The following is a 10,643-nucleotide window of genomic DNA, read 5'->3' as shown; positions in this document are numbered from 1 at the left end:
AGTTTTTTTTTTTTTTTTTTTGTATTTTTTAGTAGAGACGGGGTGTCACTGTGTTAGCCAGGATGGTCTCGATCTCCTGACTTCATGATCCGCCGGTCTTGGCCTCCCAAAGTGCTGGGACTACAGGTGCAGAGAGCTTTTAATGTGCCAGACAGTATTCTAAGTGTTCCATAGTTAATCTGCACAACAACTTTAGGAGGTGAGAATTCTTACTTTTACTATTACATATGAGGAAAATATAGCACAAAAGCTTATTTTCCCACGGACATACAGCTAATGGACAGTAAAGTCAGAATATGAACCCAGGGATTCTTATTCCACAAACCATGATTACAATGACTGTATTTTGCCGCCCTCTGAGAGGATCAATTTTAAAGAACTATTTGGGTTTGCATTGGAAAAGCATGCATCCAAGTTTATCAAAAACCTCTAAAAGAGTTGGACTGTTGCTAGTAAGCAAAATTCCAATAGTTACTGACTTGGAGATAGTGAAGTTGGGACCAGTGTTTTGCCCTCTTCTCTGAATGAAGCGTTCATCATGTTGGTTTATAACATTGTATTCACTGAAATGCAATGAGTCTGCTATGAAAAAATAAAAAATAAAATAAAAAAAAAGAAAAGAGGAAAAGAACAAAGATAAAAATGAAATATCTCTGCATGCTAAGTTACACGCTGTATTCTTTGTTTAACACAATTTTATTCATGTTTTCTGTTTCCACACCACACAAAAGAGCTGTATTGTTTTTCATCAAGTTTGGCAAATATATTTGAGATGGCATTGTTACCATACCCTGGACCTCGATTCTTTGGCTCTCCCAGATGTAGAAATTAGCATCAGGCCAAACAGAAATTTTTCTCAGGCAAGGTTTAATAGGCTGGTGGCTTCAGCAGCAGAAGGCAGCAGGGAACAGGAAAGGGACCCTGGTGCTAACTCCCCAAAGGGCTCGGCTCTCTTGTCATTTTAAGGAAACTAGGATGGAAAAAAGAGTGGCGTGGCGTGCAGACATGATTAGGCCTGTGCGTTTGGAGTGGGGCATCAGTTCCTAACAGGCGTCCCACCCGCAGAAAATATGAATGAACCGCGCCTTGCGGGGAAAGCCGGTCAGCGCTAGAGACCATCTTGTTGCCCGCCAGCTGGATCTGATGAGGTTCTTATCGGTAATGGCAGAGCCCACTTCAGCAACCATGGAAGACATCAATCAATTAGATAAACAGTTAAGTTCTTCTTTTTATGGTTAGGAATTTGGTCTGGCCGGCTAAGTTAGGAGCAAACAGCTTTCTGCAATAGGACTTGGGTCAGCTGGTTAAGGGGGGTAAGACCTCAGGGGAATGAGGCTCATTGGAATCTTGGCTACCGTGTCTCTTGTCTGCTGGTACCCAGTGTATTCTCTACTGTTCCAGCATGACATAAAATAATGGATGCATATAATGCTATATTCAGTTTTGGAGCCCCATGAGACACCTCAAAGAGTTAAGAAATCGTTGGCTAGGGCAGAATTTCTCGGCCACCATATTATTGACATTTTGGACTGGGTAAATCTTTGCTGTGGGGACTGTCGTGAGAATTGTAAAGTTTGTAACAGCATTGCTAGGTGCCAGTAGTGCTTTTCCCTGGTGGTAATAAAATGTCTCCAAAAACTGTCAAATATCCTCTGTAGGACAAAATTTACCCCAGTTGAAAACCACTGTGCCAGAATACCTATAAACATAGATTTAAATCAATCTGCTTCTCATGTAAGCAACTTCATATGTAGTCATAATTTAAAATGAATAGGTTATTTAATAAAGTTTAATAAAATATCTTTCAGAAAAGATATGTCAGGATAGCTATAATTGTTTGTGTGTACGTATGCACTTATGTGTGTTTCATCACAAAGAAAGTTAGTGAAGAATTGAAAGTTTACAGGTTTATATGAGAGAAAGAATTTTCTAGCATATACCAAGTATTATCCAACTAAATGTGAGCCAAGACATACATTATTATCTCTTACTAACTTTATATAAAGAAATAATTTTAGATTTACAGCAAATATATTGTATGACCATAGTACAACTACTGAAATAAGAAAATTAACATTAATTAAATACTATTTACTAATCTACAGACAATGTCAGAATTATTCACTAATGCTCTTTTCTTGGTCCCAGAATTTAATTCCAGGTCCCAGACTATTTACTTAGCATTTTTTCTTATTACTCAATTTGTGATAGTTCCTCAGCCTTTGTTTTTCAGGACCTTGACACTGTTGGAGAGTACTGGCCAATTATTTTGTAAAATGTCCATCAGTTTTGGTTTGTTTCATGCTGTCTCATGATTAGATTAAAGTTCAGTGTTTTTGTGGGGGCAAGAATACTGTAGAAGTGATTGATGCTTTTCTCAGTGCTTCATACCAGGAAGAACATGATGTCCATGAGTCTTAATACTGGTGATGTTAACATCGTGACATGTCTAAGGTAGTTTTTTTCCGCATTTTTCCACTGTAAAGTTACTATTTTTCCTCTTATGATGTCTAAGTATCTTGTTAAAAAAATACTTTGAGACTGTGCAAACATTCCATTGCATATTTGTTAACACAATAATTTACCACTCATTGATGATTTTTGCCTGTGACAATTAGTACTTTGCTATCTGCCTAATGGTCATTTGGGAATTCTACTACAAGGAAGAAATATCCTTTCTCCCACATTTGTTCATTTATTCAATTATTTTTATGTTGTTTGGATCCATAGTTATTTTATTGTATGGTTTAAAATTCATTATTCTCATAGTTTACTTTGTCCTGAGAGTAAATTGATAATGTAAACCTTAAAAACTGAAAGAAGTCAAGGTACAACTGAAATACATTTTGGGTGCTGGAAGCAGGTGGAAAACAGAGAGTTTTAGAAGAGAGGTAACAAGTGCAGAATTTAAGAGGATTTTAGATCTGTTACAATAAAAACATTAGTCTGTTCCAATCGGCAAGGTTATCAGATAGTTTTAAAGTGGTGACTCAGGATTACATATTGAGAGCTTCAGATGTCTGGTAGGAAAGACACATGAAAACTACAGTGGTTTGGAGAGGATATCTGTATTCTAAAGAGAATTGGTTTAAAATATTTTGTCAGAAAGAAAATGTGACTAGGAGGTTTTATTTCTTTTTTAATTCCTTCAAAATATTTTTTCTTGCGACTATTTAAATCTGCAATTTTCTTTCTTTTTTATTTTTATTTTTTGAAGTGTGGTATCGGAGAGTTGTTAAGTGAATGGGATCAGGCCAGTTAACTAGAATTGGAATTCAGACTCCGCTTACGAATCATCTACATTTTTCCAAGTTGCTTAACCCTTCTAAACTCTAGTTTCATTAACAGTAAAGGAAGACAAATGGGACCTCTCTCACATCAGTGTTACCGGGATTGGAGGAAATAAACAAGAGTAAAATTATTGGTTAAGTGCCTGGAATATGGTACAAGCTTTAGAGATGATGAACATGATTGTTTTAATAATAATAGAAAGATAAAGTCAATTAAAAATATTAGCAGCATGTGGAAGGCATTTTGTTTTTCCTCAAATTCAATTTGAATTATCTTAAAATAATCCTTTGATCTATTTTCCCCAGTAAATCATTACTATCATCTTAAAGGAATACCTAAGTTTGAAGTCCTTGATCACTGGGAATATGTTTTTGCTCCATTCTTTTTATTTTCTCCTTCTACTAGCACTTTCTTTTTTTCATGTCTAAGTTATTTATATTATGAGTTGCTTCTTCCGTGTGAGCTCGAATTGTTTATAGTTTATTAATTATTCATACAACTATGGCTAGCCAACAATTCAAACCGTACATTGATATTTTATTTTATTGCTAATTTCAATAACTACAGTTTTTATTTCTAAACTTTATATTTGGTTCTCTTGTCAAATCTGCCTGTATTTTTCTTTCTCTTTGAACATGATAGCCTACCTTATTTTGAAGTTCCTTTCAGATTGTCTTCTAATGTCTAGCCTTTAAGATTCAAGATACCCATTTATTTTCACCTTTCATTCTCCGTGATAGTTCATTTCTTTGTTATGTTTTTAAGTCTTGAGTCTGAGTGCAGCCTCAAAAGGCATTGCTTCCATGGAAGCCCTGTGGGTTCTGGACTGTGGGCTGAACTCTAGAAGACAGTTTAGCATTCACTGTTGCCAGAGCCCTGTGGGCCTGTATGAGCGTTTATACTGCTTCTCAGCTGGTTTCCTCTCACTGCTTCAGTAGTGTGAATTTAGACCTTTCAGCAAGTTGCTAGCAGGAGGTCCCAATTTTTCAAGGATAACAATTTTCACCTTAAGTCATAAAAGACAGCGAACATTCCTGCTGCTAGGGTGGTGGATGGAGGACTTTTTTGTTATTGTTTTGGCCTTATTCTTCACTTTATGTAGTGAAGTTCTAGGTCCCCTTACTACCTCTAACTTAACATCCTGATTTTGCTCTATTTCTGTTGCCAGGCTGGAGTGCAGTGGTGCTTCCGCAGCTCGCTGCAACCTCCACCTCCCGGGTTCAAGTGATTCTCCTGCCTCAGCCTCCTGAGTAGCTGGGACTACAGGCCCATGACACCACGCCCAGCTAATTTTTGTATTTTTAGTAGAGACGGGATTTTACCATGTTGGCCAGGATGGTCTTGATCTCTTGACCTCGTGATCCGCCCGCCTTGGCCTCCCAAAATGCTGGGATTACAGGCATGAGCCGCCATGCCTGGCTAGAAACAGTTTCCAAAATTGCTTATAATAAGGCTAAAGTTATTTAGGAGTTACAGAAATTAAACTTACAGTAGTAATGTAAGCACTCAGTTAACATGTTGTTAAGTGTTTAAGAAGACCCTGAACTTAGAAAAATGAATCTGATAACATTTGGAGAGCCCTTTGAAAAGGGATGACCTTTCTCTTTCAAAGTTTGCAGAATCTCATCCTTTTGATAATCACCAATTTCAGGAGTCAATACATTGCCTATGAATATAAGAATTGTCTTTTCTTTTTTTTCTCCATCTCTTTATATATACAGAGAGAAAGGTAGATACACACATACATATATACATACACACACACATATATATATATTTTTATTATATATGTATGTGTGTATATATTTACATTCTCCATTTAAATCTACTAAATGGAGAATGGAGTGAAACAGAATAGTGAACACTTGGACGATGCAAGGTAAATGGAATCTAAGAAAGCATCATTTTAAGCATGTTAAGCGTATGTGATTGGAATCTGATTTTATGAAGACTTTTCAGTCCCATGAAATTTCACTCTGTTTTAGGTAAATGAATGGTGCTGTAGGTATTAATAATTTTACAAAACAGCTTTATATTACTGAATAAAGTAATAGCATTGCAACTCTTCAAGAGGTGATTCTGTGTTAAAAGCTATTTTATTATATATGTGTGTATATATATGTATAATAAAATATAGGAATATACCAATTTTCAGTGATTATAACTCTCTTGTCTTTTTGTGAATTAATTAATTATTTTGGCAATACATTTATTTATGTTCCACCTTGTTTAATAAAAGTTTTTAAGTGGTAGTCATGCTCTCCCATCAAGCTATTATCTATTAGTCATATAAATACATGAATAAACAAACTAAATGAAGAAATAAATAAATAGCTAGTTAACTTTTGATCTCCCTATGTAGTTAATTATAAGCTTTTGACACAGAGTCACCTCTTGAAGAGTTGCAATGCTGTTACTTTATGCAGGAATAAAAAGCTGTTCTGTAAATTTATTAATACCTATAGCACCATTTATTTACCTAAAACAGAGTGAAATTTCATGGGACTGAAAAGCCTTGAATATCAGATTCCAATCACATATGCTTAACGTGCTTAAAATGATGCTTTCTTAGATGCCATTTACCTTGCATTGTCCAAGTGTTCACTATTCCGTTTCACTCCATTCTCCATTTAGTAGATTTACAGATTAAAATTTTTTCTTCTGCATAATATTATATAATTTTGAATTATCAATAAAAATATATAAACTTTAACAGACACAGATCTTAGGAAACAATATAGAGGGAAAAATAACTTTTTGTGCATACTTCATATTCCTTTATTTCTTATTATGTCCCAAAACAGTAAGTCAAGAGATGAAACAATTTAATAAATCATATTATCTTGAGGAACTATATGCCTCAAGTCTTTATTGACTCACGTAGTTCCACACTATGTTTTGAGAGATGCGTTTCAGCCACCAAAAGTTCAACATATTTTGGATCTGTGAGTCCTATGTTTATCATAATCTCTTAGACTCTGAAAAATGACAATAATATGTTTATTATTTAGCCCAGCATTGTTTTAGGTCCAGAGGTTATTAGATTATTATGTATTATTATATATTACTTTAATCTTAGTGCAGTATACAATTTTATTTCTTTTTTTTCCAAAATTGGCCCAGAAAACTGTTCCTGCCAACCTTTCTTTTATTTTTGCTCTAGTACAGATACTGGTTTGATGGATTTTTCAGCAAATAGTTCCTTATAGTGTTGTAAGGAAACATTTTTAAAGACAAAATACTTCACACTGTGAATAGACTAAGCAGTATCCTTTCTAGCTACAAAATTCTATGATACTCTGACCAGAGGTATCATAACATAGATGTTTGTAAACAAAAATACAGTATACTCTTCCATTCCACATTATTAAAATGTAAATTCCATTCCATTTTCTATAAGGCAGTAAATATAATACTGTAGGAAAATATAATGTAAACTAATTATAATAAGGACAGATAGTAATGAAATTACATTTTATTATTCTATATATCATGCAGGAATATATTGGTCAGTTCATGTAGGTAATGAGCAATTGTTTGTTTCCTTTGTGTAGTACCTATTGTTATATGGTAGAGACCTGAGAGCAGGAACTGTGTGTTATTTAAAGCTGTAATCACATAGCCTGGCTTAGTGCCTGGTAGAATTTCTATAATAAAGGGAAGACAATTAGAATGTTGATAAGATTATCACCTGATTTGCTACTAACTTTTCCTATTCAAATCATAGGTTTTAGGAGAATTTGAGACTTCAAGTTTGATATAATCTTTAGCTATGCTCGCATCAAGCCATTATCTATTAAACATATAAATATATGAGTAAACAAACTAAATGATGAAATAAATAATTAGATAAGTAGTTGACTTTTGATCTCTGTATTTAGTGAATCATAAGCTTTTAACACAGAAGCGTCTCTTGAAGAGTTGTGATGCTATCAGATTACCCAGATGAAGTATGATTTTGATAGCTATAATATCTAAAGCTTTGTCCTATACCTATGAAATAATCAAATGACCTGTAACTCACAGAGACACTTCAAAGAATCTCCTGCGACATGGGAGCAGAGCCAAGAGGCCACAGAGCATCAGTGAATTTCCAACCAAGATGGTATTATATTTCATTGATGATGTCAGAGAATTTTTCTCAAAATGATAGACATATAGCAGTGTGTCTCAAAACTTTTTTTTATTGTCCTTCTAAAAAGTCTTTAATTATACATTTTCCAATCACCTTTTCCTCATGAATCTAATACTATAGACGTATTCTTTCTCTATATTTGTTTACATCATAAGAACCAGTTTTTTCCCTTTTGGAGCAATGCTATCCATTGAGGGCGGATGTCATATGACAATATTTCAAAGTGTTAGCTTTTAGCAGTGCCAAAATATTTCAAGTAACCTGAGAATGATGAAACCATATTTAAAATTTGAAAGTTTTATGCAATGAAAAAGCTACAGAAGGTAACAGACAGAATTGTACTCTAGTGAATAAGGTGAGGGCTTCATGCATTAGTAATACAGAAAGTAGCAAAAGCTACTCTGTAGCCACATAAGTATTTCAATGTTAGGATGTGTACGTGTGTGTATTTCTATGTATAAAGCTTTAATGGTTCTTAGAGAAACTCTTTTTGGGTAAGGTAGAAAAGACTTTTGCTCAGAGTTTAAGGATGTGTTTGCTATGCTTGCATTAGCTAGGTTTTGTGGTCACCTCCTCTTTTGAGAAAATTCATCATCACAATTGAAGAATGACAATCCTAATCTTTAACTCACTCTTAATCAGAAATCCCAAGAAAAATGGGGCATAAACAAAATGAGCCATCTAGTAAAGATTTCACACCTTGGAGAAAGGTAGTACAGAAGAGTGAATATGTTTTTGATAGACAAATGGAATAGCACTTCAGAAAATGTGACATGTAATACAATCTTGTGTGACATGGCTTGTCCAGTTTTCAGTAGTAGTACAAGGGAAAGATAATATTTTAATTAATATAGAATGATGGTTCCATGTTGATTATGAGGAAAAATACTTCTCATTTAAGAAGGTAAGGTAAAGAAATGAAACTCTCACAAGGACAGCTAAGGTTTCTCAGAATCTCTACATTTTGGCTGGGTAAAGAACAATTTTAGGTAGAAAAGCATTATAGCTATGTATTTAAATTCTTATTGTTTAAAAATTAGTTTAGAGTAAACCAGATTACATAAGATAGCAAAATTATATTTTAAAAAGCTTCCCCTCCTTCCCTCCCTCCCTCCCTCCCTCCCTCCCTCCCTCCCTTCCTTCCTTCCTTCCTTCCTTCCTTCCTTCCTTCCTTCCTTCCTTCCTTCCTTCCTTCCTTCCTTCCTTCCTTCCTTCCTTCCAATAATTTAGACAAAAACCCATTAGGTGAGGGCTAAGACAGACAGGCATCCACCTACATAGGGAGGGTTGAGTGAGAAGGTGAAGGGTGAGGAGCAAACAAAGCCCAGCAGATGGCGTCAGAATTCAGGCAGGGAATTAAAAAAGAAAGGGATGGGAGATGGGGGCACTGAGGGCAGTTAGAAGTTGGTTATATACTCTGAAGCCTTCTCATTTTCAGAGAAAGATACAAATACAAAGAGGGGAACAACTAAGATAAACCCTGTGGTATTGGATTATAATTAGAAGCACTGGTGTGAACTCTTGGTTTCAATGTATAAATACGTAGAGAGAAATAAAATATATGCAACACTATTTGTGTATTTATCTATACATATATTCTCCAGCTCTGCCCCAAACTGGTGAGTAACTACCACTATATTTGGTTTCTAAATATGGCTCCCCGCAAAAAGGAAGCAGGGATTCTTGGAGAAAAGATAGATCAAAGAATAATGGAAATGTGTAAAAAAGTCACAGAATCAAGCTTGAAGATGCTCCTACTGAACAAAACCTTCAACAAGTTTTACATTCAAATAAATTACACATTAAATAAAATGGTAACTCTTGAGTTTATACAGGTATAAATGAATACATGATTGAGTTAATGAATGCATTACTTCACAGAAAGCTATTCCTGGCTGGGCACGGTGGTTCAAGTCTGTCATTTCAGCATTTTGGGAGGCCAAGGCGGGTGGATCACCTGAGGTCAGGAGCTCGAGACCAGGCTTGCCAACATGGTGAAACCCTGTCTCTACTAAAAATAAAATAAATTAGCCGGGCGTGGTGTTGTGCACCTGTAATCCCAACTACTTGGGAAGCTGAGGCAGGAGAATCACTTGAACCCAGGATGCAGTGGTTGCAGTGAGCCAAGATCACACCACTGCACTCCAGCATGGGCAACAGAGTGAGACCCTGTAGGAAAAAACAATAAAATAAAACAAAATAAAATAAAAACATATAAAGCTATTCCTTACAGTGAACATGCAACAAATAAATGCAGAAAAAATTATGGAATTATAAAAGTACTGCTAGGCAGCCATCATATTAAATGATTACTTCAATTAAGAAAATTTAATAGAGGTAAAAGTTTAAGAAACAGAATATATACGAAGTCTTCAAAATACTACAAATGGGAAAAGTAGTATCATTACAAAGGAAAAGATTGGTAAAGACCAATTTAATCAAGTGAAAGACTTAGCATCTCAAATAATGGAAGAAATTGAAATCACATGGCATCTGGTAAGATGCAGGTAAAAACTAAAGCATCATACCTGTGATAAATATGCCATAATGCATGACATAAAACTAATAATTATGATGTCAAAATTAAGGTATATTTTCAAAATAATTCAAATGTCTAAAGATCATGAACATCAAGGAACGGATGAAGAAGTGGGTGAGATTGGAGTACAGTAAAGAGTCATGAGAAATAAAGGCAACACATGGTCTGAGATCAACTCACTTTTCTTTAAACGTCCTAATTGAAATTATTGTCAATATTTGAACAAAGTCAATGAATTAAGTAGTAATAATGTATCAAAGTTAATTTTCTGATTTTCATGGTACACATAGAATAATATCCTTGTTTGTAGAATTTACACATTAACATATTAGATGATGGTAGGACATCAGGTTAGTAGCTTACTCACAAATGTCTCAAGAAAAAATATTAGTATTAATTTTGCAACTTGTTTGTAGTTTGAAAAAGATAATTTTTGTTTCAAAATAAAACATTTTCTTTTTTTTATTATTATACTTTAAGTTCTAGGGTACATGTGCACAACGTGCAGGTTTGTTACATGTGTATACTTGTGCCATGTTGTTGTGCTGCACCCATCAACTCGTCAGCACCCATCAACTCGTCATTTACATCAGGTATAACTCCCAATGCCATCCCTCCCCTCTCCCCCCTCCCCCCTCCCCATAATAGGCCCTGGTGTGTGATGTTCCTCTTCCAGAG

Source organism: Theropithecus gelada, chromosome 11, assembly GCF_003255815.1.
Source record: "Theropithecus gelada isolate Dixy chromosome 11, Tgel_1.0, whole genome shotgun sequence".
Classification (NCBI taxonomy): domain Eukaryota; kingdom Metazoa; phylum Chordata; class Mammalia; order Primates; family Cercopithecidae; genus Theropithecus; species Theropithecus gelada.
Note: the sequence above shows the minus strand (reverse complement) of the source record.